Below are 4,694 nucleotides of genomic sequence, written 5' to 3'. Positions count from 1 at the left end.
TCATTTGTTTGGCCTCTAGTCATGCATGTGCATCTCTAGATTTTGATGAGGCACTTGTTTTCGCTTGCTTGCAACCCTTGCTTTGACCAAGGAAGCGAGCGAGAGAGGATGCATCCACATTCGCACATATAGTGGACGACAGAGACTGACGCGTGGGTGGGAACCCTTTGTAGTGTCTAACATTTCTTTCATTGTCATGTTGTTTGCAACGTCTCTTTCATTGTCATTTACACACGGATGTCTTCACAATTGAGAGATTTTTGGCTTTTTAAAAGAAATCCTTAGTGTTGGGCTGGGTTAGGGGGACTTTCATAGTTTCCAGTGCATGATAAAGACTTACGTTTCATTTACATCCTGTCTTTACTTTCTTGCATTCTATTGTTTTAGAATGCTAGGCAACATTTACTTTCTTTGCATGCTTGAAAATGACTTTAGAGATTGCAAAATATTCAAACTATTTTCTAATATATTTTCTCTCCTTTTCCATCTTTTGCAACCGGCTAATCTCGATTTTCAATCGGCTTAAGCTTAAGCTCAGACATCTTTCTCAAACATTGAGATATTAATAAACAATTCTCTCATTTGAAGATTTTAAAAAAAATCACTTCACTAAATTGTTTAATTATTTTCTATGCTTATTTGAAAGCATCCAAATATTCTTTTGTTTTGATTTTTAAGTGTCTTTTTATTTTACTTTCTTTTTGTTTTATTTTGTTTCAAAATACTAATGTGCAATGTGCACCATTTACTTTATTATTGGGACCCTTTCATAATATATAAGCCATTTGCAAGTAGCGAGTACCGACTAGAAGAACATTAAAAAATGGCCTGATTGAGACTTACCTTAAATTTTATTGGTTTTCTCTCATATAGCCCTTATGTAGACCATAATAAACTTTCACATTGTTTTTTTTGGACTCCATAAGGCCATTGTAAAAGGGTTACATTTTGGGTGAAATTGTGGACCATTGGTTAAAAGCTTGTTGATTAGTGATACATGGCAACAAACTATCTTTTTTCGCTTTCTAAACAAAGCCTTAGAGATGTGTTGCGTTAGGATGCTTTTAATGTTTTCAGTGATGATTTAGACTTACCTTAAATGTTATTTTGGTTTTAAAGCATTAAATAGATATTTTTATTTCATCTTAATTCTAATAAGTTCTATATTACATATATACATATACACACACATATATATTACTTAGTTTTATATATATATATATGAAGAGAAGAAAAACCGGTGCAATGATGTCAAAACTTAGCTCAAAAATCTTACAAATTTCAAAAAATTTACTACTATACTAGGTTTGCTTCTTTGCGTGAGGAGGACACTCGATTGCTTAATAAAAGAGACATTCTTGAATAGTGTTTCATCTATATAATTCTAGTTAAATTCAACCTAAAGATTTTATTACTTTCTTATTTCTTATTGTGTTAGAAAGCCATTGTGATCCTTTCACTTGTTTTTTTAAGTGTACAATGTATCTTTCATTGTTAACTTGTTTAGTTTTCAATAAATGAATAACTACCATCTTGTACTTGTTCAATTCACTCTAAAAAGTCAAGATTTTCCCAAGGGACTTGCTCGATTATTTTAATGCTCGGAAATACTTGGTCATTAATTTGTATAAACCTGCCCTAGTATGGCTAAAGTGGCGACTCAAGATTAGTTCTACAATTAGTTATAATATTGATGTAATATGTTATGGAAGTTATGCACGCTATTGGCCATGGTGAAATTTACTATTGATACTACCATTAACTATGGTTCAAAAACCACACGTTACTTAAGATTAGTGTTCTTTGGGCATTCTGTTGAAGATACACTTGCCCCTCAATTGTTATTCCATATAATGGTATTGAAACGGTCCGGGGCGGGCAACAAGAAGAGCAACCTCTAGACACCCTTCAAGGCTCCCGTGCTGCTCAATGGGACTGGGGCACAACACAACACAAACCAAAACAACAAACCCCCAGCCAAATCCCAACTACACAAGGGGCACCACCTAGTTTAAGAGCGAACTAGGACGCAAAAGAGGAGAATCGTTAGAGCAACCCACAAACAAGCAAGGAATTTACACTAACCCTAACACCAATGGAACACTCTCACACACTAAAACACGAGAGAGAGAGAGAGAGAGAGAGAGAGAGAGAGAGAGATGGTGCTCGGGCTGCTTTGAAGTGTATCATTAATGATCAAGCAAACATAAATATATATATGTAAGAAAGAGAGAGAAGGGGGAAGGGGGTGCTTGTTGCACTAATGCCTTCTTACAAATCTGTCATGACCAATCAAAGTGAGATTAGTATTTGTTCAACATAGCCTGAGTAAATTACACCACAACACATCACAAGAAAAAAGCCACCCCAATCACTGTCTTAAGGCCAGGGGAGTCCTCTCCACCCTGTCGCCCTCTTACAGCATGTGGGATTTATGGCTAAATTGATAACAATACCCGGAGACAAGCTATCAAGAACTTAAATAAAACACCAAGACACTTACACATCATTATTGTCCATGACTTCACGTTGGAAGGGAGACAAGGTATCCATGCTTAGTCCAAATTCACCCTCCTTGATTCAAGAAATGTTGGGCTTACACTAGTAGGAGAAATGATAGATTTCCTACTCTCAATTTAATGATCACTCTCTCTTACAATGGCATAGAGTTCCCTTGCTAATCACCCCTAATACAACACATACATATGCCTAATGCCAGTGAGATTCCACTCAAGAGCTCCTTCTCAAGAGGTTGAGCTTGGCTTCTCAAGCTATAGCTTAGTGCTCTTTCTTCTCCCCCCTTTTTGTGCTAGCTACACCCTCCTTTTATAGCAATTTTGAAGGCTAGAGTTACTCCTCTAACCATGGTTGGGTTAGATTTTCAGCAATTTATCTAATTTCTTTTGCTTGGAATTATCAAGAAGTTGGTGGGGAAAGAGAGAGGAGAGAAATGGAGGTGATAGGACTTTTCATAGTGGATTAGTGTTAGTAGAGTTAGTATTAATTTACAAATGGAATTGGATATTTACAATGGGAGTATCCACGTAGGATACAAATAAGGAAGAAAAACTCTTAAGAGGTAAGAAAAGGTGGATTTCTTACAAGGTTGATGCTCCAAGTGTCTTGAGTAGGGCCAATTTTGACGCTTGTTGACGGTCCACTAGCTTTGACGGTACATTTTTTCTCCACTCTTGACCTTCCTTGAGAGACAAGGTAATTGAAGCTGAGTAATCAACCACCATGATGCTGTCTTTCAAGAGAAGAGGCTGAATTTTGTGGTTTTTTTTTATAGATATGGGTAATTTTGAGGAGGAAAAATGAGACTAGGTGGTCAATTTTGGAATGGAATTGTGTGTGGGAGGTATGAGTTCACCATGGTTTCTCTTATTCTTCAAGGTTGAGGAGAAGGTGAGTAGGGTGCAGAGAGGAGTGGTGAGAGAGATGGGGATGATGAGTGGAGAAGTGTGTGTGAAAGAGTAAAATGATAAAGTGGAAGAGAGAGTGTGGCTGCATAGCATGGGAAAACTGGGGTCCACTAATAAAATCATAGCTCACAGCTCGTAGCTCAAAAAAATATGAAAACATTTGAAGCAAAAGTTCAGCCCACGAGCTACAACTTTTGTTTGTATCACCTTTTCAAATTCGGAGAGCAAGTGAACTTTAAAAATTCAGAAAAACCGACCGTTTTCTTCCACTGCACAAGGTCCTTGTGGGATCCTTCTTTGGATGATTCTTTTGAATACCTCCAAGAGTGATCCCTCCATAGTGCATGTATGCATGCCACCTACCCTTGACCTTATTTGGTAGGTCTATAATTGAAGATATTGTTGAGATCATGATATAAGTGAATAGTACAACTAAGAAAATCAAATATTGAGGGGTCTAAAAAATATGTACATGTCAAATATAACTAATATAAGTGAAAAAAATATAAAGGGGTCAAAAGAAATCTCTCTCATTATGAGGCTACCATAAAAAGATAAATATTTTTGGTGTTCTAATTTTTTAGAAAAAAAACAAAATAGATGTAAGAAGGGAAAAATCACAATAGTGAAAAAATATACACATAAATAAAACTAGTTTTTTTGGATTTTTGTTGGGGTGGAGTTACACCAAATATAAGAGAAGCTTACATGAAAATATTTCTATATGGAATAAAGAGTATGAAAAATGGTAAGAAAAATTGTGATAATGGTGAGGCAATGTACAGAGCATAAATAACACACACCTAGGTAAAATTATTTAAATAAATACCAAAATAATTATGAAAAAAATCTTTTATTTAGGCACTATATACAAAGAAATATTTACATACGCATGGGCCATAATATACTTATACTTTTTATATTTTTTATTTTTTTGGCTCAACTAGCCCAATGACTAGCTAATTGAGGGTTTTTTATTTCAGTAAGGAGATATGGAAAAAGTCCCCTAACTCACACGCACCTATATACAGTGAAAGGGTGAGGGTAACCACAGTGTTTGAGTGATTTGATAGGGTGAGATAACTTACTATGACAATGACAGAGAGCCGAAAAACGGCTATCATTAGCCCTCCCCCAAGATGATGGTATGTTCATGTACTATCATAAAGAATCTTTTCCAAAGAGAGTGCTTCAGAGTCCTTAACAAGATCTTCATTGTTTGGCCCCTTGGAATTTTGGTTTGTATTACACTCATGCTTCATGGAACAA

Source organism: Adiantum capillus-veneris, chromosome 7 (assembly GCF_014529385.1).
Source record: "Adiantum capillus-veneris isolate H3 chromosome 7, ASM1452938v2, whole genome shotgun sequence".
In the NCBI taxonomy this organism is placed as follows: Eukaryota; Viridiplantae; Streptophyta; class Polypodiopsida; order Polypodiales; family Pteridaceae; genus Adiantum; species Adiantum capillus-veneris.
This window is presented reverse-complemented; position numbering follows the sequence as displayed.